Raw genomic sequence first — 11,692 nt, forward strand, 5'->3', positions numbered from 1 at the left:
GAAACTGTACAGGTTTTGAGGGGAGCGAAGGCATCCAGGCAGGAGGAGAGGCAGTCATTGTGATGAGTGACGAGTTCGTAAGGGGATTGTGAGACAGGGCTGGGGAAAGAGTTATTCAGACTCATGAGGTCAGTGGGGTTTATGCTTTTCACATTTCTAAATGTGATGGTACGGTGGACTTGTCGCTTGGGAACGGGGCAGGGATTTCAAATGACAGTTTTATGATCGGAAATAGGGAAGAGGCAGTCAGTAATGTTGTAGGGTGAAACACCAGTGGACCAGACTAAGTCTAAAGTGTGACCTTTGTTGTGAGTAGGGAAGGTTACATTTTGAATGACGTCTAAACTGTCGAGTAGGGAGATAAAATCAGCAGCAAAGGTGCAGCTGGGAATTTTATCGACATGGATAATAAAATCACCAACAAGCAATACATTGGGAGACATGGCACACATAGGGGTCAATACTGATGATAGCTCTGTAAGAAACAAGACAGATGGTTTTGGTGGTCTATAAATGGTAAACAAGATCAGCGGTTGGGAACCAGAGAGTTTAAAAGCAGAGCATTCATTTGAAGTGAGATGAGGTATATTAACGGATTTAATTTTGAGCATGTCATAGAACAGTACAGCAACTCCGTCCCCTCGCGCTGTTCAGCAAGGCTGGCTGATGTAGGAGTTACCAGGCGGGATTGCTTGATTGAGATTGATTAGGCTTTTGCCAATTTTCTGTGAGAAACATTATGTCCAGCCTTTTGTCTATGATAAACTAAATTAACAGTAAGGGCTTTGAGACCGGGTATTGAGCAGTGCAAGTTCAAAACATTTGCTGAGATTCACAAAGGTCGATGCCCTGCTAACCGGGGGGAGAACACTATGCCTATTGGCAACCTGGTGATTATGAAGGACAGGATGGCGGTTCGACCAGAAAAAACGGATGGCAGAAGTTTTACTTCACGTGACGTTTCACGTGAGCGCCACAGTGAATATAGTTTGGTTTGGGGAGAATGTTGGTGTGAGCAAACAAGTCCAGTGGAGCCCAATAACTTAGTGAATGTTCAATCTTCTGTTCAATCTCTCTATGCTGCCTCCAGGCCAAATTCTACAGAACAACAACATCCATAGCTATGCAGATGATATTCAAGTATATATGGCTCTCGAGCCGTATGACAACAGTTCAATAGACTCACTGTGTCACAGTATAGAGCACATAAATACCTGGATGAACCAAAATTGTCTACAATTAAACCAAGATAAAACAGAGAAGATTGTGTTTGGCAACAAAAATGAAAGAACTAGTATTTGTAAAGAGCTGGATCCTCGGGCCCAAAAAAACAAGGACCAAGTGTCTAATCTTGATGTTCTGATAGACACTTCTAGACTTCCAATTTAACGGTCATATCAAAGTGGTCACCTAAACAGAATACTATCACCTTAGAAATATAGCCAGATCAAGGGCTTGGTGTCCCAAAAAGACCAAGAGAACATCATCCATGCTTTTATCTCTAGTAGGGTTGACCACTGCAATGGCCTCTTAACTGGACTCTCCAAAAAGACTGTAAAACAGTTGCAGCTCATTCAGAATGCTGCAGCTAGAATGTTAACCAGGACCAAGAGAACAGAGCACATAACTCTGGTTCTTAAATCTTTGCACTGGGTTCCAATCAATTACAGAATAGATTTTAAAGTGGTGCTCTTTGTTTATAAATCACTGAATGGTTTAGGCCCCGAATACATTTCTGAAATGTTTGAAGAATATAAACCAAGCAAGGCTCTTGGATCCCTGAACACAGGTCAGCTAATAGAGCCCAGAGTCCAAACTAAACATGGTCAAGCTGCGTTTAGCAGTTATACTACACACAACTAGAATAAACTGCCAGAAGATCTTAGACATGGCCCAAATATATACATTTTTAAATCCAGGTAAAAAACACGCCCCCATGACTGAGCACTTAAACATAACCACACTGTTTAGCCATTCAGCTTTTATAGCTTCCTATTTTTATCCCATTTTTATTCTATTTGTATTTTCATATTCTGTTTTATTTTTATGATGTTGATTTGATGTTTCATTTGAGTATTTGTTTTTATGCCATTGTTATATATTTTTTATTTTTCTTGGTAAAGCACATTGAATTGCTTCTATGTATGAACTGTGCTGTATAAATAAACGTTCTCACTTGCAATGTAGTAGTAGCTTGGTTACAGAGTATTTCATTGCTAAGGTAGAACTGGTGGCCAGGAACTGTTTACTGTTTTACTTTACTGTTAGAGAAGTACATTAATCCACATAGTTTCAGTGAAGAGGAAAGACCTGGCAGGCAGACTGAGAAGGAAGATGTATAGGAGTATATCCATACATTCACAGCAGGCAGTGGGCAAAAGTGCAATTGCAGGAGATGGTCTCTCGGTTAGACCTGCATTAGGTAGAAAATCCAAGGGGAGAACCCCAACGACAGCAGCAAAGTGCCACACCCGAGCTCCGACCCAGGCTTGCAGTGAAGACCCAGTGGGAAGGCCTGCAGTGTAGAGCCAGTGGGAAGGCCTGCAGTGAAGACCCAGCGGAAAGGCCTGCAGGGAAGACCCAGTGGGAAGGTGGAAACTTTTTATTCAAAGCCACATAACAGATATAAAATCAAACAATTTCCAACGACAGAGTTAAAAAGACAACACATGGACATTAGCTGATAATTCCATTGAACCAAATAATAATCCCCAGCATGCTCTCTACCGGCATGCACCACCCACCATGCACTAAAATGCCTGGCAAGCTGGAGAAGAGTGCTTACTTGCCTGTGAAATCTGTAATGAGTGACTAAATGAACTCAATTGAGAAGTGAAATGACTTAGTGACATTTATAACCATTACCGACAGTATTCCAAGCACAATGGGTCAATGAATATAATGTCAACCTTTCATTATTATTCCCCCTCTATAAAGATATCCATCAAACAAACAGCATCTACACAAGCTGATTTCACATTTTAAGAGAAGTAACATAACCATCAAGTATATACAGAACTATATTTAGTTATTTACAATTTTGCAGGATGATTTATCAAGACGCACCACAAATTAACAATACATAATTAGAAGAATAGCATGTAAACTACTATATAATAACTCTCAAATAATAATGAAGCATTTTAACAGCATAAAAGGTGGCTGTTCAACTAAAAGGTATAACGTAAAACTACTAATAAGAGTACCTACTGTACATACTATATATTCAGTATTGTAATGTAGGATATAAGGTAAGCTTAATGGTGCTTAGTGGAATACATTTTTATTCAATATAAACTATAAACAGTTTCGTGGAAATCACTAAATGGGAACGGCAGAGAGATTGTAGATTTTTCACAAATAAAGATTCACAAGTAAAGCTTTATTCAAGATTTGCAAACTTGGAGCAGTTAACAACACTCTCAGCAGGGTCGAGTCAAAAGCTCTCCGTTGATGGTTGAGCTCAGGCCTATATACATTCAGTACAGCCAATTGTGGCCCCCTTCCCATGCATGGTTAGTTATATGTCTCACCAGCTGCTCTGCAAACTTCGGCCTAACAAGATACCTACAGCCCTTGACGTTACCCAAAGCTATACCTATCTGCTGTAGGCACATACACACACACACACACACACAATGGTATTACTCAATTACTTGACTATACTTACAACTTCCATTTAACACATTATTAAGCAATATGATTTCATTGTACTATGGAATTACAAAATGTCTACCATAACAGTAACTGCATTCAGATTCAATGTAGGACAAATATTACATGTGACATGCAGATATTATTTTTTGATGCACATTTTAGGCTTTAAGCCTTCTGCATACCTGTACATTTGAATATTAAAGCTAACAACAGCATATTACACATTTGTATTAGAATCTTTCAAACATGGATGTGACATTCATATCTACTGTATGTTCCTTTTTACAGTTCCTCTAGGATTTTATAATTTTTCTGTTAGCACATATTATTTTGTCATCCAAATTAGGATTTAGACATGGGATTGCAAGTGCTTGCAATTGGAATTGTTTGAGATTCATAAGCATAAGGAGTGTAATACGTAAGTCTAGAATAGACATCTGAATATTAAGTGTGGGAACACATGGAAGTGACCCCATGGTCCAGTCCTATTTATCCCGGTTGTATCCGTGAAGCAGGCCTCTAAATTAATGTTTATTATTCTTCTACAGAGGGCACTGAGAAACTGTTACAGCTGCGCCATTGTAAATCCTTCAGCCCCCACCGCTGCAAACACCATTATTGAAACTCTGATTGAATTTCTTTTCTAGGTTTGGTATTCCAGAAAAAAGGTCAAACCCAATTACTGATATTGTGCTACAGTCAGTGTGACTCATTGAACCATGATACTTCATTGCCCCAGGCTGAGACAGGAACAACATGAGGAAATTAAACCTTGACACATGGGTCAATTTCAGTAATGCAAAAATCTAAACTGTGCCTGTGCATGTCATAATGCCCTTATTTAGTGAGCAGGTGGGATCGTTAGGCCTTGAGAAATGTAATTTTTCATTTCAGAATTATTATTACTTTCCATGCCACTAAGTCAGAGGGGGCATACAACACAGTGGGGAAAGTGAGTCCCATACTATCTTTACCTTTGAATGTTTGTTGAAATGTTGAAAGAGTACACCCCTTAAGGGGTACAGGAGATGAAGTAGCTGCTGGGAGAACTTTAATGTGTCAGACATTTCACTGATCCACAGGGAGTCATGCACTGCTGATGTGTTAAACAGTTGGTAATAGTCCAGTAAATGACTTTTTCCAGAGTTGTGTTTTTCATGACACTTGTTCAAGTGAAAGGGCACTGCCTTTGATCTCTTCTTAGAAAGACTATTCTATGATAATTGTTTTTCCCAGATACTGAAAAGCTTTACCACATGAAAATTCAGGACATGACATCCTCTGGAAAAATAAAAGCCCATTGGTCCATCTACTGCATTTTTCTGTGTGATCTATCAGTCGATTTGTTTATATATTTACGGTGTATTGTGGGGTGAATAGAAGATTATGTCATTGAGCAGTAGTATTTGGAACATATTTGAGATTTAAGACTTGCTCAAAGAGAAACTAGAGAGAGAATAACTGTCTGTTTTCTAAAGGGTTGTGGTTACTGTTAATTGTTAGATTAATAATGCTCAGCGTAATTAAGACACAAACCTACATAATAACACATACACAAAAACTCATACATGCTCTTTGCAGTGAGCCAAAAACCTTTCCTAGCTGAGATTCATTAACAATGTGTAGGACGTAAGAGTCATCAGCAGCATGAATCCAAAGATCTATAGTATATGCCTCAAACCTGATTATCTCAGAGATTTGTATCTGTGGACTGCACACACATGATAATTTAGTTATAGTAAAATTAGCTTCCACTTATTAGACTGAGATTAATAAATATGATGCTATTATTTATCCATAAAACATAGCACAAGTCAAAGTTTAAAACTAACTTTTGCATCACAATGCCCGTCAAAATAATAGTTAAGACTCCCTACACCAAGAGGCCTTATAATAACAGTTTTCCCCCCATTATTTTAGACAGTAGGCTAGTGCATAAAATAGCATCACTTTTTAAAACTTTGATGATACTGCCGAGTGAGGTTCCCTCCACCAGGAAAGATGAAAAGAGTGGATGCAACTTCTAATCATCTCACAACGCAATTGGTCCCAGTCCTTATTCATTATTGAGCGTGATAATCTTTATCATTTCAATAAATAACAAAGTCAGCCCATGGTAAATGTCTCATCTTGATCCGATAAATCACATCAAAGCTGATTTGATTCCCTCTCAAGCAATATAAACAAGAGAGGAGCCATATTACACTTCATCAGCCTTTTTACAGCTAAGGATTGTAGTTATTTCAGACAGACTGTAATAGAAGATACCTGTATATCACTTTATACAAAGTATAATTGATTTATGTGTCACACATTAATCAATGTTTTATTGTTCTGTTTCATTTGAATAAAAGCTAGTCTGACTAACCCACGTAAACAACACAATGAATAGCTGTGACTCATTGGTTTGGAAAAGAGCTAGTGTAAATTTCAGCTTTAACCTTTTTGATTGGTTATGCATGCTGGTTGTCATGTGCACATTATATGCATGAGCAAAACTGCTTACTGTATGTTACCATCCTGGTTAGCTGTCTGTGCCTTTGTTTAGCATCTCAGAAAGTTATCACTCAGGTAAGCGTATTTTGTGTGCTTCGCGTTTTTTCAGTGTATTGTTTTCCAAATGAACTGGCCGATGGTTAGCTAGTTCATTCCTGTTAACTATTGTGCTAACACTAACTAATGCTAGCTAAAGTTATATTTCGTTCTTACATTACAGTCCTATACACCTCAGATATTTTCATCATCGATGCAAGTGGTCTACATCATAAATTACTGGATAACAGGCATTGTAGAAAGAGGCACAAGTTAAACTAGCCTCATGAGTACTACTACCTTAGTAATCACATTGGCTTCAGTATCTTAAAGGTGTTACACATAGTATAATATATATTTTTTATTTTATGTTTGCCTTGTAACTGCAGATTAATGCATAATATAGTATTTATATACAGAAATTTAGAGCCTACACACTTGGTTCTTACTTAGTATCATAGATGTTGGGACCCTGTCTATAGAACATTTCTGTGGAAAAAGAATGACACCATTTTAGAATGTTTACTGGAAGAAGACAAACTACTTATGTAATTGGAAGCATTTAGGAATGCATTTAGAAGTAACCCCATTTTATCTGAAATGCTATGATACATTTGATTCAAGTCCCACATTTTGTCAGTGCTGCAGCTGGAGAAGTGTAATCGCTCACAAATCTACAGAAAATCCATCAGTTCATCCACCGCTAGAATTTCCCTTTAACAGAGATCAGTCTATGAAAGCTATACAGTATACACATGACTGACCACATGTTTTTTGAGTAGGTACGTGGTGGGAGAGACACTGCATACCAGAAAGTGGAGTGACTAGGTTACAATAAGCTACAGTAGGCTATGGCATGTACATTTCTATTGACACCTCGGACTTAAGGACTAGGACGGGGTTGGCGCGTGTCGTACAGGGAAAACCCTGGATGTTGTGCTAGTCGCACGGATCATTAAATCTAGACGAGACCATCATTTGTAATTCATTATCTCGTTGGTACTGCAGAATAATTATTTTTCACAATACATTTAAAAACGAATTAAGCAAAATGTCGATGTCGTTCTACAAGTCGTGGATGAAGTCCAGGCCCTCGTTGCGTTGTACTGCGAAGACGTAACTCAGCTGCAATTTGAATTATCGCGCTATTCGAATAGCAAAGTTTATCATTCGCTAAGTCATAGGCTTCTCGAATTAGGCTTCATGAGATCTGACAAAAATGTCCCAGATGAAATAAAAAAATGAAGCAACAGTACAGGGGTGTCAAGGCAATGGAATGAGTTGGAATGACAGAAAACTGTTTAAATGCTACGATGCCAATGACTCTATAATGGCAAACCAGCCAGCGGTATGGAGTGGTGAGACAACCTCTGGTAAGTTTTTTTTTAAAAGATGCATGTCTACGTATTTTAAGTTTAGTGTTAACATTGAGCCAACCTGAATTTGACCAAAACAAAAGGACCAATCTCAACCAACGAGCTAGATATCTATTTATTTTTTCCAAGTCTTATTGTTCTGATTAGTAAGTACAATTAATTTCTGAGACCCTGGTGGCCCATTGTTGGCCAGATGCCACGTGTCATGGTTTGAAACCATTGTTACTTAAAGTTAACTAGCTTCAAAACTATAACTTGGTCGCCAGCCATTAATCATTTCTTCAAACCAGGTGACGTGAAAAAAGAAAAGAAAATAGGCCACTGCTTTGCAGTTTCACAATCCAGGTTGATTGTTTACCTTAGAAAAAGGCCAACCTACTGTACTGAAAACTCAGTTAGCATGAATGGATTTTCATTAAAACTGGCTAATTTAGACAGAGTAACTCCAGTCAGTCTTAGATATAGCGACATTTCCAATTGAAGCCATGGGGATGTTTCTGATTGGGGATGTTATGAATTGTCTTCAAACATTGTGAATTCCAAGTCTTTAACGTGCTGTTACTTTCCCCCACAAACAGACCAATCTGATCTTGACCAACCGGAGATGTAGTCCACTTCCCCCAGCAGCACAATTCCCTGCCACCTTCACAAGGACACCGTTTGAACACACCTGCTCATCTCCCTGTTACCCAGCTCATACCTACCATGCTTGATTTGACACAAATTCTTTTGAGGCGAAGTATGCAACTTTACTACTGTTTATTTTTTAAAGACTTCTCTGTTTTTAACCCTGTCTGATGCAAATGATATGAAAATACTTTAGCATGTATGTATAACCTGATCTGTCATATTACAACACAACATTACAATGGGCCTATTTTTTCTGTTCTGATACCACATCAATGATTTTACCTATATTGGATTTTGATTATGTATTTTTCAGGCAAAGTGAAGCGAGAATCTGGACAGAGGGAGTTGGTAGAAGCACTAAATGACATACAGTCATGTGACCATGATCTATTGGAAAGAAGGGCGGATTCCCAGTGCTCATTGGCACAACAGGCATTTGAATATGTGAAGGAGAGGGACACCAGAGAAGACCGGCAGATGGAGACAGTGAGGGAGCAGACCAAGCGTTTCAACGCCGGAATCCTCAGTGTTTTCGGTCGGCTGGTTGATGTCCTTTTCTCAGTCCGCCCCCATCCTAGATTTTGTGCTTGCTTACATTCCTGCTCTTGTCCAACATAACAGCCTCACATGTACCCTTTCATTCGTAAATGGTTCTTAAATTGTGCACTTATGCACTTTTGACAAAAATGTGAATGTTTTATTTTAATGGGCATACAGTCTTTTGACATTACAATGTACAGTTAGGTCCGGAAATATTTGGACACTGACACAATGTGCAACATTTTGGCTCGCCACCACAATGGATTTGAAATGAAACAACCGAGATGCAATTGAAGTGCAGACTTTCAGCTTAAATTCAAGGGGTTAATCAAAAAATATTGTACGAAATGAATTGCAACCATTTTCATACACAGTCCCCCTACTGTATTTCAGGGGCTCAAATGTAAGTGGACAAATGATAACAAGCATAAATACAATTTTCATTCTTAATACTTTGTCGAGAGTCCTTTACAGACAATGACTGCTTGAAGTCTGGAACGCATGGACATCACCAAATGTTGGGTTTCCTCCCTTGTGATGCTTTGCCAGGCCTTTACTGGAGTTGTATTCAGTTGTTGTTTGTTCGTGGGTCTGTCTGCCTTAAGTTTTGTCTTCAAAACTTAAGGCAAGTGAAATGCATACTCGATCGGGTTGAGATCAGGTGATTGACTTGGCTATTGCAGAATATTCCAGTTCTTTACAGAAAAAAACTCCTGGGTTGCTTTCATGGTATCTTTTGGGTCATTGTCCATCTTTAAAGTGAAGCGCCGGCCAATCAACTTCGCTGAATTTGGCTGAATTTGAGCAGACAATTATTTCCCTATATACATGCGGCTGCTTCTGTTAGACATTTCCCTCCATTCTCGTCTCGACTATTCATCCTTTCTGACGTTCTTTATCGAGTTTCATACGTTTGTTTTGAAAATAAGATGTAAAGTGTTATAACCAAACCGAACATGGCGTTTGACTCCATTGTGGTTTTTGTTTAACTCCCCGAACAATTAGGCTTATTTTTTTGTCAACGGAAAGGCAATTTGCGTTGATAATTTACTCTTCCCTCCCAAACTCGAGCCCCTCCTTAATTCCTTAATACCAAACTTTGTGGCCCTGGTGCCAGGGTAAAGCACCAGTGGACATGCAGCATGCAGTTGCAGTGGGAGGACAAATGTCCTGAAAAATCCTACTGTAGTCCCGCATTTCAATGTTTTTAATGTGGTCACCTTGCTCCGTGACTGAGAACTGGTGGACATGAGTGGTGCACATATGAGAATTACAATTGCAGTAAGAGTACAGATTTGTATATTATTTGTATCTACTAAATCAAATAATGAAAAACCAAAAACATAATTCAAGAGGGAACCCATTTATTGACTTGCTGCGCTGTTATATTGAATATCACAGAAATGTAAGTGCCTGTGTGACTGGTGCATGGTATGTTCTCTCTTTTCATGGTGCTGAAGCAACATAATTACAGCTCCAAAAAAGATTAAGAGACCACTGCACCTTTTTCTTTCCTTTCCAAAAAAGTTGAAACGGAATGTTTTGAGTGAGGAACAGAAGCGTTCAAATTGCAGTGGTCTCTTAATTTTAACCCTTCTGTTCCTCATTCAAAACCTTCCTTTTTAACTTTTTTGGAAAGGAAAGAAAAGGTGCAGTGGTCTCTTAATTTTTCCAGAGCTGTATACTTAAAGGTCAAAACATTTTATGGGATTTTAATGTGGTCACATTACCATGTGTTGTCTTACTATTGTGTTTGTGCTAGCCGCAATTTCTTTTTAACAGTGTTCAGCAGAACTTGGGGTTGTGTCTTCACATGAGCAATTGCCACAGCCAAACCTTGAAGCTACAAAGTCGTAAGTAGCCTACACTGGTTGGAACCAAGATATCCACGTATTCCAGAGACCATGTTTAGTTTAGCTGTAAGATGCCCACACGCCGTGGTATCAACCAAAATGTTAGCCAGGAGTAGTTGATCAAATGGAGCACCGCCTCCATTTGTTCTGAATTTAAAGAAAATATTTCTTGGGACCTGTAAACGGTAAATACAGGTGGTAATTGGTAATGGAGTCCAGATGTATAATATGCAAAACGAGACAGCTAGTGACACGGATGAGCTGTAGCTGATAGTAGGCCGGCAACCGAGATCTGCGTTGGGAAGGGGAAGGCATCTTCGGAGGGACTGGTTTTGTGACAAGTACATGGCTACAGGAAGATTTTATAATCGGGGCTACTGACAATGGCCGAACAAGAAGCGGAATGCAACAGATCTGGATGACGCATGCTCATTGGCAATATTGCTGAGAATCACTACTGCTGACACTTCAGGGTCAAATTCTAAATACGAATCTTGGAATCTCGTTATGGGGTTCTGAGGCTACAACAGGGTGGCCTATGGATAGGTTGGATGTGGCCAAGAGAGTGGAAGAACGATGATCTCGAACAGAGATTTGTTACACTGCACATTACCATGATCTTGTACATGTTGACAGTGAGGGAAAATGTACTAAGTGTACAGCTAAACCTGAGCAAGGTCAATGTTGCATCAATTGTCTGGACTGTAAATGTATCATACTACTCTGCTGACTATTCTGTACTCTGAATATACGCATTAGCACAAGCAGGACAGTACATGGAAATTACATGAACTCTATAGACTTAGGTTGAGGGCTATTCATATTATATGAAATGTATCTAAATGCAAATCATAGCGATACATATTGTCTTATTTTGTGCAACACCAGTTGATAGTGTTTGACCGTGAATATTTTCTTGGGCTGTATTGTGAACATGGTTGTCAAAAACAACCTTACATGTTTAGAGAAATCAGTCAAGAAGAGTAATTCAGGACAATGGCATTTTCAGAGGTGTGCTTTTAAACCTTGTGCCCTGGTTATGAATATAATTTATTGCACTTCAGTACAATAAATAGTATTACAATAGTATATGAAGGGGCCAGG

The 11,692-nt window shown here is 38.9% G+C and overlaps 1 long non-coding RNA gene across 1 annotated transcript; it reads left to right on the plus strand.

Annotated features, from left to right (window-relative positions):
* The first annotated feature begins 6,790 nt into the window (after positions 1–6,790).
* On the plus strand, positions 6,791–9,149 carry LOC109616293. Its single transcript, XR_002197404.3, has 3 exons — positions 6,791–7,562; positions 8,144–8,304; positions 8,509–9,149. It is a non-coding gene; the product is annotated as an uncharacterized LOC109616293 (long non-coding RNA).
* Positions 9,150–11,692: the final 2,543 nt, after the last annotated feature.

The sequence above is a fragment of the Esox lucius genome, chromosome 11 (genome assembly GCF_011004845.1).
Source record: "Esox lucius isolate fEsoLuc1 chromosome 11, fEsoLuc1.pri, whole genome shotgun sequence".
Classification (NCBI taxonomy): Eukaryota; Metazoa; Chordata; class Actinopteri; order Esociformes; family Esocidae; genus Esox; species Esox lucius.